We start from the raw sequence: 16,080 nt of genomic DNA on the forward strand, positions 1-16,080 counted from the left end.
GGAAATGCTAAACAACATGGAGAGAGCAGAGCTACTGTGGTGAGGGGATAGGGCAGGATTTTGGTGACAAAGAATTTGAATCCATGCGAAATTAGGCTTCATTAGTTCTGCTGCTCACAAAACAACTTCTTTCTGGTAACCCTGGGAAAACCAGGGTTTTCTCTGTCTTATACTTCTAAATCAAGGGTACTGTTATTTAAAGTGCTTTGGCTATATAAAAGCTAACATTTTTAAAGCTTCCAAGAATTATCCACAATGGACACACATTCTTAACTCACATTTGCTTGTAATAGTGTGACGTTTTGAGTAGAGTCAGGCTAGGTATTGAGCTTTTCAGCCCCAAACCAGCAAAGCACTTGAGCATATATTTAGATTTAAGTTGCCTGAGTTTCAGTTGAGAAACTGTGTAAGTGCTTTGCTGGATCCAGACTGGTGCTTTGCACCTCAATTTTCTAACTTTTTGAGCAGAGGTTATTTCAGAAGAATAAATCATTTAACCTCATTTCCTAAAGAAGCATGATGTTTGCAGTTGTGCTGTGTGCTCAGACACATATGTCTGTTAGTTCTGTACCCTAATCAACCAAGGACCTATATAAACCAAATTTAATTGAAGGAGAGGGCAAGTTTCTGCAGGTTTCATGAAAACAGAACAGAGGCATTATTAAGACCAGTAAGGAAAAGGCTGTTTTGAGAGCTCAGTCCTACTAGAAATCAGCTAACCTACACAGGTGTGAAATTATGAGACAGAGCTCCATGGAAAGCGAGAATTCATGGGTCATATGACTCAGGGAGCTACCTGTGTCTTTCACTGTGGTAAAGCTTTAATAGCAAATGCCACATTCAAAACAACTGTTCAGAACTTTGAACCCAAAGCAGGGATCATCTTGCTAAGGGACACATGTGGCAGGCTGCACATTAATGCAGACCTTGGCATTATCCAGAAGCAATACAAGCGATCTCGTGGCTGTGCGGGTATTAGGAAGTTCGGTTGCCGGCTGGCCACAGGCTCCCTCCCCTCTTCGCCTTCCTAAACTCACAGGAGGAGAATGTTGAAAAGAAAGGTGGCCCAGATATACTAATCTGAGTCCTAGGATGAAGAACAAATAGCTTGTCAAATCACAGTATTATGTGAGATAATGTTTCTGTTATTCCTACAAAGAGTTGGCAATTACATTGCAGCTTTATTTTGTTTTGCTTTTCTTTAAAATCAACTGAATATCAATCTACAATCAATAAAGAAAGTTGCCTATAGGCAGTTCTACCTTCAAATCTACTTCATGGATCAGCTGCTGGTAATTTATACACAGTCAATAAGACACATTTCAAAAGTGAGGTTTTTCTCCCAAAAGGCAAAACTGCTCTAATTTACAGCTGGATATGAACTGGGCAAACGGCATACACCTGGAGTAAATGTAATTTCTAATTTACAAGAAACTCCAGTGAAAGATTAGATCTGATCTACTCTCTATGCAAGTAATCTGTGGATATTTATATTATGATAACTGGAGAGCATAAATTGCTTTTGTTTTTCCTTTTGGGTATGTTTTTCATTTGTTGGGTTTTTTAGCAAAACCTGCAGGGGAAACTAGAACAACTATAATTACAGTCACAGTTACAAGTTGTGGGGTCTGTAGATAATAAGCTACAAGGCATTTTTATCGTGCTTTTTTATTATTATTTAGTTAGAATGCTTTTTCCCAAGACAATCCATCTGTATTTTGTAGGAAGGAGAATCAAAGCAATAGCTGTCAAATATCAGTGAGATAGCAGATTTACAAATTAATCCCATTGCTTGGTATTTCCACAAAGGTTGAAATCTATAATTGGTGCTAGAAACTATAATTAACTTATTAGAAGCACTCAGGCAGTTAGGTGTGCAAAATGGCAGCAGGTGTGTAATATCATTAGAAATACTCTGTTTAAAAAGCACCTCTGAGTTTTATCCCTTTAGTTTCATGCTACCAGCTGCCAATTTGATTGGTTAAGTAGTTTTGGGCCATGCAATACTCTTTCTTTTGGATTGATGTGTTTATTACTTTTTATGACAGGGGATCCCAAGGCAGATGTTCAATAAAGAAACAAGCTGCTACAGAGCAGAGTAAAGAGATAGGTGGTGTAGATGCAGGAAATTGGGAAAGTTATCATATGTGCTAAGTTGTTATTGAAGATTTTGCTCCCAGCATTTGTAGCAGTTGTGTTATATACTCTTCCACGGACAGTAATCTAACAGGGAATTATTGAAAGCCAAGTGCCAAGATTTCAAATTGCACTATATGATCCAGAGCTGCTACTCAACCAGGGAGCTGGAGCTTTGGAATTATAAAGATGTGGCCGTGCCATTTTTAGGAGAACTGTGTGTGAACGGTTTAGAGCTGCTTTGCTCACGCAGAGCCTTTTCTCTCTGAGATGCACAGCTGAAGATCTGCTTTTCCTTTGCGCTTTAAGCAATCATTTAGACTGGTACAAAGTGAGTGAAAATCTTCACTGGGAAGGAATATAGTTCAGAATTTAGATAAAGGGTGAGCAAATTATAGTTGTATAGATCTGATTTATGGATCAGTCAAAGCCAAATTCTGCTCTGACTTCACCAGTAAAAATGCAGGATCATCCCATTTAAGTGAATGGGAACATACAGATGGATACATGGGGGAAACCAAGAAAAGAGACAAGTTTTTTAATTCCTATAACTGTTCACAGCTTGGTTTGTGTTTTGCTTAGTCTTAAAGGGGAGAGAAAATACAAGTTTCATTCCTTTCAGAAATTTCTGAACACTCCTGTAGGGAAAAAGCAAATATTTGCTAGAGAGGCTTCTTGGCATAAACCAGCATTTCTTTTTAAGTGTTTTAAAAGGAAGCAATGAATGTGATTGACATAAAAATCTCCTTTTTAATTGATTTAGTATATTTTGCTGGTTTTGTGACTTTAATTTAATGTATTACAACCAGATATGAGGGGAGCTAATAATTAATGAGAGACATGTTATTTTCTAATTAGATTTTTATGAATGCCCCTAAAGCTTCTGCCCAGAAGCAGAAGCTGGCCAACAAATTTGAATTATACTGGCAGCAAACTTGTGCTCTGTCCATGTTCTTTGATCCACTGCTTTCCTTCAGTTTCTTGGTGGCAAGTATTAGTGTCATCCCTGAAATAGTATTCTTCCCCATGTTTTGAAGGGATGACTATCTGGTTCTGCCTTTCACCTCCTCTGAAACGCTTCCAGTCTTACCCCAGTAATCTCTTCTGACCTTTCTGAGGCTCAGCTGTTCAAACTCCACTGGAAACAAAGTGCTGCCCTGCCTTTCTCTTGCAAACAAGAAGGTGTGACTATGCCATCCCAAAACTTCCCACTCCCGTGTGTGTTGACAGTCACTTGAAACCTCCCTCCTTTGGTTATAAGACCGTGGCAGACTTGTTCCAGCCTGCTTCATAGGCAGTGCCTTTCTGTACCCTCTGCATTTTCCTGCTTATTCGTAAATTATGGCATGGGTTACAAGGGAGAAAAAGGAAATGTGTAATGGTCTCTTGCTGTCTGAGGGGGGAAATGCAGTTCAAATTCAAACAGTCCTGAGGCCTGTAGGACTTCTCTTGGCCTGAAATGGCAGACTTCATGGGCTGGGATAAGTATTCCAAGTTGCTTCTCAACTCTTCCATTCTCCTCTAAGTGCACAGCTACTGAAGCCTTGAGGGGGGGGAGAAAAAGCTTGAGAAGTTATCAGATTTAGGCTGATTATTAGACTATTTATCAGACCAGGCTAACCAACAAATTATTGCTTAGAATTTCTGTTGATTGCTGTTCAAATAGCAGTAGACACTAAGACAGGTCAGCTGTCATGGTTTAACCCCAGCCAGCAACTAAACACCACGCAGCTGCTCACTCACTCCCCCCCCCCACCCAGTGGGATGGGGGAGAAAATCGGGAAAAGAAGCAAAACCTGTGGGTTGAGATAAGAACGGTTTAATAGAACAGAAAAGAAGAAACTAATAATGATAATGATAACACTAATAAAATGACAACAGTAATAATGAAAGGATTGGAATGTACAAATGATGCGCAGTGCAATTGCTCACCACCCGCTGACTGACACCCAGCCAGTCCCCGAGCGGTGAATCCCTGCCCCCCACTTCCCCGTTCCTATACTGGATGGGACGTCACATGGTATGGAATACACCGTTGGCCAGTTTGGGTCAGGTGCCCTGGCTGTGTCCTGTGCCAACTTCTTGTGCCCCTCCAGCTTTCTCACTGGCTGGGCATGAGAAGCTGAAAAATCCTTGACTTTAGTCTAAACACTACTGAGCAACAACTGAAAACATCAGTGTTATCAACATTCTTCGCATACTGAACTCAAAACATAGCACCGTACCAGCTACTAGGAAGACGGTTAACTCTATCCCGGCTGAAACCAGGACATCAGCAAAAGCTAAGACTCTGTGGAAACAATCAAGAGAAATGCCAAGGATGCATTAAACATGTAAGGCAGAAAAGAAAGAGTTGTGACAACAAAGTTGTGTTAGAGCAAGAGGTGAACATAAAATTCGAGAGTAATTTCAGTAGCAGGATGTGTTTCATCAGTGAATCTCAAAGCACAAAGACAGTTGGAAGAGACAATACAGACCTCAGGAGCTGAGGAGCAGAGGAACAGGGGAGAGGAGAATCATGCTAAAAAGCAATATGAGCAGTTGTGAGAAGTGACTTTTTAAAACAAACCACTGTGGTTGCTGCACTGTACAAACCTAATAAGACATAGTGAAAAATATTGGATTTATTTTTACAAGTTAAAAGTGACCTTGTTGGCCTTATGAATGGATTCACTTCTCTCAGTACCTCTTAAGGGCATTAGGGTTATGACTAACTCATAAAAATAAATCCAATATTTTCCCCTCGGCCATGTCATATCCAGTGTTGGAATTCAGCTGTGAGAACTGGTGGGGCTCTGACTTTCATTTAGTTTGACCTCCCATTATGAGAAGTACCTAGCTCTCAATCCTGGTGGGCTGCAGCATAATTCTGACAGTGGTCATATCACATACCGAGTGCAAATAGAGGAAAAAATCCAAGAAGGCCTAGAAAATAGAGGGTCGTGCAACACACTATGTAACGGAAAACAACATATGAAAGGACTAAGTGTTTCAAATACTGATAGCGTTTTTTCCTCCCCTGTTTTTCATTTAACCTGCATAACAGATCAAGGCAGGACTGTCAGTTTAGTCATATACTGTGTATGGTGGGGAGGGGGGGGGGGGGGAGGGTGGAAATCTAAGCTGATGACTTAGCTCATACAGTTGTTCATTTCTGTTGGAGTCAAAGGAACTTACAAAAATCCAGTCAAGAAAATAACCAGAGAACAAGTGGTTTAAAAATGTAGTTGAGGGCTTTAAAGGTGATAGACACACCTATCTAGTATCTGTGATAGCACAAGACCTCTACTGAGCAATAACCTAGTCCAAAGCAGTAGGAAAAAATAGTAAAACCCGTTTTCAGCACCCGTGGATGTCTACAGCTACAAATCTGAAGCTTTGCCCCTGCACTTCATTGGGCTCTGTTGATCTCTGAAGACCTATATTGGGTCCATGCATACAGGTGACTTCAGTGTAAGGTAGACACACTGCAGTCACTGTCATGTGTGGATGAGGAAAGGTTCATTATAAGTGTATACCAGATATGCTCTTTTTATAACCCATGTATTCTGCAGCTCTGCTCTGCCCGATAACCATTCCCTTTCTAACAGGCTCAGGTGACTTCATCCTCCTTTTGGCTGAATAACTTTGAAAGGTCCAGTACATGCATCTGGGCATGGTCCTGGACAACCAGCTCCAGGTGGCCCTGCCTGAGAAGGGGCGCTGGCCCAGCTGGCCTCCCCACGTCCCTCCCAACCTTAACTGTTCAGTGATACTATTATCTTAAATCCAAGCTGTAACAGCACAGACCTCTGCATAGGCTAATTTACCCTGTCAAGAAATGTAAAGCGGGCAGAAAACCGGTGAATGACATAGGAGTGATGGTGTCATGGGGTTAACGAGAAGGTTTGCCAGTTACAATTAATTAGGTCAAGCTAAAATAGAAGCAGCATGAGATTAAAGATTTCCCGCATTGTGACTGTCCTTGCAGGGGTAAACCCTTAACTAGCGTAATTTGGGTCAAACACAAACGCCAGTGCAAAGAACGTATAAATCCATTTATCTGTGTTTATCTGAAGCCAAGCTGAATTCCAGCCTTGGTTACTGCAAGGTTAACTTTGCCATTGTTCAGTGTTGCCCTTTGTCCCCACGACTTTTCTCCCAACAACTTGAGCAGCATGCTGAATTAAAACTGTAGAAAATCATGAATGACATGCATATGCTGTAGGCATTTTTGAGGTTGCAGGGCTAACAGTAAATATTCACACTTAAAATACTGAATTTGGGTTTATATGCCATGGAAATGTTGAGTACCTTCTTTGCGTTGTTTCCTCTGCCTCTGCTTTTCCCATGATTCTTTTATTACACTGAACAAGTTCCATATCTGTAACATCCAGAAGCTGACGAATTCTCATATTGCATTTCCCTATTTTCTCTGAAAAGTTTCAATGAGTATTATTTTACCTGCATCATTTTAGCGCCCAAAGTATTCCCATAGTCAGATCAATCATGGGAAAATTTTCATTCCCCAGAAACGTACACGATCCAGAGACACGGGGTTCCCTAAGCCTGTGAGATTTCAGCCCCTGTCCTCCATACAGCAGATGAACCGTTGACTTTCCTGTGGAACAGCCCATGCACCTTAGTACTAATGTCACACCCCAGGCCAGGCAAATGCCATGCTCTGAGCATCATAGTGACTTCTGCAATAGATACTGCATGCTAAAAAGGTGTGTTGGCAAGTAAGCCATAACCACAGATTTAGCTTTCTTTTATGAGACAGCTTTGTCAGGATTTAACAGCATTTTTTCCTAAACGTGACAAATAAGCCTACTGAAGCAGCTAAGAACTCTTATTTATATAAACTGGCTCTGATGTTACCTTGTGTAAAATATGTTTCATTTTAACCAATGCATATTTGAGTTATAGTTTCCATAAATATTTGTGAATACATTATGATAAAATCTAAAACCTTGGCAACAGTTAAGAGAAGAGAGTTTGCAGATAAAAATCAATATTGCCTGCAGTATCCCAGGAGATCATACTGCTAGTGCAGTTTAAATTAGCTTTGCCCTAAAATCTAAGACATTCCTGCAGCTCACTTTAAAGCATCTTAAAGTGTGAAGGAGTTAAGCTAATTACTGTAGCATTTGAAGACAAGACATTTGTAAAATTAATGGGCTAAAGTCTGCAGTCTTTCATTCAGCAAAAATTCCTGCTGCAATTATATATTTATTACAGAAGGACTGCAGAACTTGGTCCCCTGCTTTTAAACCTTGGCATCTATCAAGAAAATAGCCCAAATACTGGGGTTTTTTGTGATTTCCAGTTACACAGTAAGAAAAAGGGGAAGTTGGACCACTTAGCTTCAAGCATCACTTGATGTTATCTGTTGGTGCTAGCAGGACCTCATCCCTTCCCTGCCAGAGACACTGCCTTGCACCTCTCCTGCTGAGCAGATCTGGTCTCCTGACCGGTTGCTGTGTTTGTCCTTGGCCATCTCTGGGTCCACAAGGCCAAGCCTGCATGAGCAATTCACGCAGCTCTAAAGCAAAACATGTTGTGCTAAAGACCCGAAGGCCACACTGCGGGTATTTCAGGGAAGCTTATTGCAAATTAGCTCAGGTCTGCTCCCATACACTGAGTGCTTGCCTGCAGCTGGAGAACATTAGGTTTAGTTTCACCTGAGAGGATCCCGGTTCACACAGTGGCTTTCTGCTCTGCAGCATAAAGCAAAGTATGGGAAGTGGTGGTGATCAGGAGATTCACCTCAAAGGTGTGTTCCTCATCTGTACTAACACACAAAGGTAGACGTGTCCAGGTAAGCTAAGGATACCTGCCGTGGCTGTGACTCCCACTGGCCCCAGGTAGTGCGGTTGCTCTGCAGTAACGCTCCTGGGAGTACAGTATCACCCACTTCAACAGGATCCCAGGCTCTGCCACCTTTCCGTGGGAATCTGTTGAGATGGGATGTCCATATCCTGCACGGAAATGAGACCGGTAGAGCCCTTTGGAAGGGACATTGCTGCAAAGTTGCTCTGTCTCCCTGCGCACAGGAGAGACGAGCAGAACTAGCTGGTGTGAGGACAGGAATGATGTTTACCTGGGAGACACGAAGCCCTGTGTTTGGTTTAGGCATGAGCTCTGTTCAGCAGCTGTGTTCTTTCTCGGTGTTCAGGTTCTCACACAGGGACATGACTACAGAACACAGATAAATAGGGAGGAATTCAGTTAAGTTTCCTTTGTGAAGTGTTAGAAAGATGCAACCCTCTGTTAAAGTATTTATGGGGCAAAGCACTGGTCCACAGCAATTTGTTGGCTATTCGCTGTAAGGGGCACTGACGTCTGAGCTCAGGCTTAGGAAGGCAAGTTGTTTGCTCTTCAGGTTGATCCCAGTCATTCTCCTCTAAACCAGTCCAAGTCAGTAAAGTAATCACGGAGAAGACCAAAATAACTTGTGTTTCCCCCTTAACGACAAGTAGCCTTGTTCTTTCCAAGCTGCAGAGACATTTCATCCACATCTGGTTTTCAACTGAAGATTTTTACAAGGCATTCACAAATGTGAAAAAAAAAAAAAAAAAAAATTAGCATATTATGTGAACATTTGCCCAGCTGGATCTTGCCAGGCTTTGCTTTGGCTATGGAAGCTGCTAGCTGGAAAAGGGTCAGTATAACTATAACAGACTTCTTGGTTCTTGTTGTTTGACTGAGAGACTCCAGACTTCACTCACCTTAAAAAAAAAAAAAAAGCCTTGCCTTGGTTTCCTGGCTGAGGTAGGACTCAATTAATGGAAGGCAACAGTTGGTTTGAGATTGAGGGTGAGTGGCTGGGAGGGGGAGAGGATTGCTGCTTGAGAATTTACAGCATGGACTCTCTGTTGGAAAACGCTAAGGTATGTTTCACATTTTTATCTAAATATAATTGCATTTCTGAGTGTTGGCCAGATGAAAAGAAGCAGTGCACCAGATGCAATTTATACACGCACACACATATATGTGTATTTCTCTGCCTTTGATCTTTATAGAAAAATATTGTCCTTCCAGTAGATTCATTTTCAGATGAGTTTGCTTGTCTTTTTCCAATTCAAAGGTGTATTCAATAACTTAAGTTAGGCTGCAGAGACGGTACAGAAAATTGTTCAGACTCACAGGAAAAGTGCGCTAATTGCACTGTTTATAGCTATCATCCAATGCAATTCAGTTTCACTGGACCAGCAACTGTTAACATTTAGTTTCTTCCCAACTGCTATTGGAGGAACTTTTTTAACATAAAATTTTCTGAGTTCTTTAGCCTTTTGCAGTGGTCTTATAGTTCACTGCAATTTCCGAAGTAGCAAGCCTTTATTATTGCAAAACCTACATTAGAAATGCTTATGTAGTAGCTATACAGCTCATCAGCTTTTTGCATGGCATCTTCTGTGCCTGTGCACTTAGAAGTTTATTGATTTGAACCACATTCTGAATCTGTCCCCTGCCTCTAAATTCTTTTAGCATTTCTTGATGCATCATTGAGCTGTGAGTCTTTTACCTTTTTTTTTTTTAATTGCAGCTACTCAGTGTCTCAAGCACCTTTTTGGTGTGTAGTAGGAGCCTTCAAACTTCTTCCTTTAGATGCTTGTCTGTAAGCTGGTAATAGTAAAGCCTTGTGAGCCCCAAGCCCTGGCAGGCAGGACTTTCCTCTTCATCCCCAGCAGCTGCCCTTTCAGAGCAGGCTGGAGAGCTCGCGGTCTCCTTGACAGACTCCGGAGTGTCCTTTCTGAATTGTTTCTTCCCCAGGGCAATCTGAAGGAATATGCCTCAGATGACTGCATTCAAGCAAAACTCACCCTTGCATTTCACGTTAGTCAATTTAAATCTCACACTTTATGCTGTAGCCAAAGCCATTAGCCCATGTCATCCTTCGCCGTAATACAGATCTGCTCCTATCTCATTACAACGTGCTTAGCTCTACAGCAGGGTCTGATATACACATACAGAGCTATACTGAATTATTAAGGGTTTCACTTAAACCAGCAAGACTCGGGAAGTTTTGAAACTCTCTTTAAGGCGACCTGTAAGGTTTAAGTACTTGAGACGTCTCTCAACAGTTGATGTTTTTAATACACTCTGCATGGCACTTCAGATCTGTGTAATTACATGGATTTCGAGATAGATGTATGTATTCTTTGGAAAACTCTGGCCCTCTTGCAGCTTGGCTGCAACAAAAAACTGAAGACCTTTTCCTCTTATGTACATAAACAATGAAATCCTTAAATCTTCCTTGTCAGATGAAAACCTGGGCATTCCATAATAATATTTTTCATGTGCCTTAGAGTAGGAATTATTCTGAGTGTTCAACTTTGCCTTAGTAGGTCAGAGATGATATTCTTTTTATACAGATCTTTAATATAAGCAATATTCTCTCTCACCCCTGACTCATAATACAGCAGTTTTCCTTCAAAGCGTAAATTAAAGTGAAGCCACAAAAGGGTCATTAATGGACTTAGTAGAGTCAATACTGAGGGTATCATGTACTGCCTGTTTAATATTAAAAGCGAAGTCAATGGAAGTATGGCCTTAATATATGTGGGCTTTGTGAATACCAAGACAGCAGAAAGTTAAACTTAGGAGTGTGCAGAGAGATGAAACAGCTTGCAATGAAGCATAATGTCGGGGTTGATCCCTGAAAACCCAGGAAAATATATGCCTGCAGCTAAAGGTCAGAAACTATTAGTGAGGATTAGGATGGTGTCATCCACTGTATTTCACACGTGGAATTTTAAAAAATTCTAATGGAAGGAAAAGCTTTGTAATTCCAGAGCAACCTTTTAAACAGTAATATCCAAATCATTGGCTAATCTTTTCCTTCAAAATAATGAATGGAAAGGCCAGAATGCCAGAGCAAAATCCTCTACAGAACATACTTTGCAAGAGAACTAATAAGACACACAGTATAACTTTATTCAGCTTACAGCATGCGAGAATTTTAGAGGGCCAATTAAAAGAGACTTAAAATGCAATTAAAGTAGAAATCGCTTGGCAACAAGGCATTAGCTATCTCCAATCAGCACTGCATTAGCAAGCCTTTAGCAAGAGATTTGCTGGTGGATAAAATCTTTGTGAAGCATAACAGTGAGGCTGAGCTAAAGCAACTGATAGGAGGTTAGAGTGAAGCTGGCCTCCAGGGAAGGGCCTGGGACTGCCTGTTCTTCTTGCTGTGCTGAGATGTAAATGGCGGCAAGTGGTGGGAAAGAAAAGCAGCTTGTGAGAGGTGGCTGCACTGGAGAACAGAGGGCACAACCTGTGGGAACTCTTTCACCCTTCTGATAAATGGTACTGCAGTCGGGAGCCCATCTGTTTCTACAACTGACAGTGCAGATTCCTTTTTAATGCCGGTCTCTCTTTCCTTGGGAGGAGGCAGGCAGTATTGCCATGAGTCAGTTTTATCTCAGGGGATTCCTCACCAGAGGTGCAGGGGAACAGCTAGGCACAGAGGTGCATCAATGCACTGTGGGCTGGCACGTGACTGGCTCTTATCCTTGAAGTGCATCTTTGTATTGGGACAAGGTGATATTTCTGATATTACTTAAAGTTTCTGTATGTTGGAGTCTGAGCCTGGGAGCCATAAAATAGAAAATTCTGCAGAAGGTAAGAGCAGCTGCTTGTACTAAGAAAATGCCAGTGGCAGAAGACAGATTATTTATTTATTTATTTATTTATAGGAAAAAATCAGTAAGTAGCAGGTTTGTGTGTGTAAATTCAGAAAAAAAGAACTTTCTGTGAAATTCACTTTGTGAAGTTAAGAATTGCAGCCACTGAGCTGAGTTTAAGACCTGGAGACCCGATCCAGGCAATGCTCCTTGCCTGTGGGAGGAACTGCCTGCCCGGGGCCTTAGACTAAATCATGTCTAATATTCTCATTAATATTAGGTGATGCATGCCAAAAATGCAGCTATATCAATAGATGAGAAATGTCATTTTAAATATGTACGTGCTGCTTGGGCATTTAAAGATAAAATGTCTGTGTGCATGGCTGCTTTCGGGTACTCTGTCTGCATTCAGAAACTTGTAGCCTGCCTTGGTCGGTCAGAGGTACTGCTCTGCTTGCGCAGCCCTGTGTCATACGTGTCTCTGCACAATGCAAAAATAGTTTTAATTGTCTGTAATGTATGGCAACAAGCCATGACAACAAACTGCTTCCAACTGTCTCCTGCCAGAGCTGATCCCTGAGCAGTTACAACTGACCATACTTCCTCCCCAGCGCCAGGTCGTGGAATAACAAACCCGTCGCTGCTGCTACTGATGAGTGGTAGCAGGGCCTGCGACAGCACTCGTAGAAAAACAATCAAGCCATGAAGTAAAAGGCTGAGTAACTGTTCTGTGTTACTTGCAAAATGAAATCTTAGACAGGCAATCCCAGGATCCGTGCACCTCCTTTCTCCCTGTTAAGTAGCTGTTAGCCACATGCTACTACTAATAATTTGCAGAAATGACCATTTATTAATTTATTTTTCCTTTTCCACTGCTGATTACATTTCAGACACAACTTGGGCGTTTCTTAGCAAAATGGTTCCAAATATGCGTAATTACAACCATGATGCATTTTCAGATTTTAATAGTGGATAACTACATTAATTTTTTATGGAGGGAAATACCTTAAGAGAAGGCAAAGCAGAAGCTTGGCCATTTTATTCTAAGCCACATTGTGTGGACAATAAAGAATAACTAAATCATCCACACCTTATCTAAAATGAAAGAAAGGATGTTTAGTATTGCCTGCCCCTCAACGCGGCAGAGTCCTGAAAGGCCACTTGTTTAACCAACGCACTGTGGACCCCGAGCTGCGAAGCCTCACCATGAAGCGTGGGACTGACATTCCGATTTAGAAGCAGCACGTAAAATCTTAATCAGTGCAACCAAATTAACAGAGGGAAGCTTTTACACCATGTTCATTGTTTACGCTTATCATTTTTAATAAATTTTAAATGCTTTTACAGGTGTGGAAATAGGCCTATTACCAAGATAATTTCCTTAATCATAGACATCTTAGATTGAGACGTGACATTCACCGTAGCTCCCATGCTCTCTCTCTTAGCTTTCTGAAAGCTGTCTAGGTTTCCAACACCATCTCTGTGGTAGAAGTGGTCTCTTGACTGACATATCTCCAAATAAGCCTTTGAATAGCTTTCCATATTGGCCTTGAAATAATTCAGATGTCAAATTACCTCTCGCCAGATTTCCTGACTCCATCAGGCCCCTTGAATATGTTTTTTAAAGTATTTAGGGGGAAAATATTAAATTTTTCTAAGCTGGGTCAGGGTTCATAGTACGTGCTAATAAAGAGGCAGGCAAGGAAGATGTTTACTTGGGGAAGGCTTTGAGTGTATTTTGTGCAACAGCTGCAGGTTGAGACAGCCTTTAGTTTGTGTTTCTGAGTTTGCATACCTCCAAGCTTTTGGCATCTTTGCATTTTTTTCTCCTGTTTTCCTTTCAAGACAAATAAGGAAACAATTTTATTCTTTTCAGACCAAGCCTTTTAGCAAGTCCACATATTCAGATTTCAGGTTGAACCGCATCTCGGTTTGACAAGGAATATACTCCAGCTTCTCATTTTTTTTTCTCTTTAAAATGTCCTTACAGCTGAAATGCATTGAGAAGCATCGGGCACCTACTGTCCCTGTGAATGCTGGTAGGCTTCCACCAACGCTGGCAGCCTTGCAGCTCTTTAGCAGTTGCTTTTCATGACAGTTGTGCGATGGAGTCAACCAGGAGAAATGATTCTTGCTGTGGCTTTGGTGTGGTTGCAGCTGTCTCCCAAAGCTGCCGGATAATCAGTTGTTTAGAGATTGTCCTGATGACTGGTTTGTCTCTCTCACTGGACATGGTTATAAATTCCCTATTAACATTGTTCTGCCCAAGGGCCAAATTTTGCCTTTCAGCAAAAAATCCCATGTATGTTTTTGGAGCAGTTTGCAGTGGTGATGGAAAATGGCCTCCGCCTTTTTCTTTGGAGGATTAATGCAGTAGCTCCTCAGTTACTCCTGCTGCTCATAGCCTGCTGCAAGGGCTCTTTGTAGGGTGGCTTTGTGCATCCCCATCAGTTGAGTAGCATGAGATTAGTAGGGAACAGGGGCTAATTGCCCTCCTCCTGCCGTATTAAAAACTACCTCCAGAGAAAAGTGCATTGAAATAAAAACCTTTTCACGTTGGTCCTTCTGGATGGCCTCGCTGTGGTCAGTTCCCTTCCGAATCCAGCACAGGCACAGGGGTTTTCTGATGAAGGGCTTGGTGGAAAGCAGGGCTTTCCCTCATAATCTCTCCGGAAGTTGTCTGAAAATGCTCCATCCTTTTGGGTTTTGTTGTTCTTATGCGAGAATAAGACAATGAAACAAATTAGTTTTACAAGGACGTTGTTCTCCAGCTCGGTGGTGTCACTGCTGAAACCTTGCAAATGGGCATGCAAGCCAGGGTGTAGAAAATGCAGATAAAATTCAACCCTGGTTTCATCTTTTCTGTATTAGGTTCATGACATTACAGATACTAGCAAATAAAAATTTAACAAAAGCTTAATTACCTAGAATGAACCTTTTCCAGGAAGATGTCAACAAGGTTGCTAGTTGATTAAATATTTCAAATCTGGAAAAAAGCTTAAAGCTCCAAATTTTTTATCCCTGCAACATGGGACTGAGCTATGCTACACTCAAATGGAAGCTGCCGCCTATATTTTTAATAAAATGAAAATTAAAAAGTACCTGCAGTGCATTTTCTTCAAATAATGCACTAAGAATGTGAAGGTGAAACAAAGGTAACATTAAGTTAATTGTGTGAAGTAGAGTGAAAAAAATTGTGGGTTTTTTTTTTTAATTGGCCTGATTTTAATAATCGGCAGTGTAATTATACATGTGGAAGGAAATGTGCTTATTTGCTATATGTACATTATTAGGTTGGATATCCCCGTAATCGGGCCCTCTATCTAGTTTGCCCTGTGTGTTTCACTTCTACTGGTTGTTTCATATGCCAGAACCACCTGAAAAAGTGGTTAGCTGCAGCTTATCACTATTAAGAACATGTTTGCTGCAAGCATGTGATATTTGTCAGGTGGTACAGAATTTGTTGCAGAACCATCGACCTAAAATGCCCACAAGTATTGTTTCCTTTAAAATAATTTCTTAGCTTTAGCCTTATCTTACAATGTAGACTCAAGTAATCTGAAAGGTAAATAATCACAGAAAAGTTATTACCCAAGACTGCTTACAGTGCTGTTAAATCCAAGTCTCTATGCAATGTTAAAGATGCTGTAGTTAATTTTAGAAACAAGCATGTGACAATAGTTGCACATTATCAAAAATGTTTAAATTCAATGATTATAATCAAAAAGTAATTATACACTGCATTCAAAGGAGACAGTTCAATGCGTCTCAGAGATCAGTTACAACTGAAATCTGTGAATAGAAGCAGTGAGCTTGTATGACTGTCACGCAAAGCCCTACCGAATTACTATTCACTTCGATTAACTTTCAGTGACCGTGTCTATAGGCTGCTTGGTTAATGGTTTTCTGTCAATACTGTAAAAATGCTAACCTGTCTTTACATCTAATCAATTTTGAAATGGCTCTTTACATAAATGGTCTATTCCTTTTCTTCATTAAAAAAAGCAATCAAATAGGATTGAACTGAACAAGCAGTTGTAAAAAAATACAATAATTAATTTTGAGTCTGTGTATTTTGAAGTAGTTGTCCTTGAGTACTTTCTTCATCACCATTTTTTAAAGGGCATTGAAAATCAATGTTTCACTTTACTATCATCCATCTTTATATAGTAATAAATTAAATGGAAAGCATTGATATTTTTGACTAAGCTTTTAAAATTTACATACTAATGACAATTGTACCCTTGTGACTTTTGATTTCTGTTGCTGTTTACTGACACTGACTAGAGGGAAATTTCAGTCATCTGGGGACCATTTTTCCTCTGAAGGAATAAGA

Source organism: Harpia harpyja, chromosome 9, assembly GCF_026419915.1.
Source record: "Harpia harpyja isolate bHarHar1 chromosome 9, bHarHar1 primary haplotype, whole genome shotgun sequence".
In the NCBI taxonomy this organism is placed as follows: domain Eukaryota; kingdom Metazoa; phylum Chordata; class Aves; order Accipitriformes; family Accipitridae; genus Harpia; species Harpia harpyja.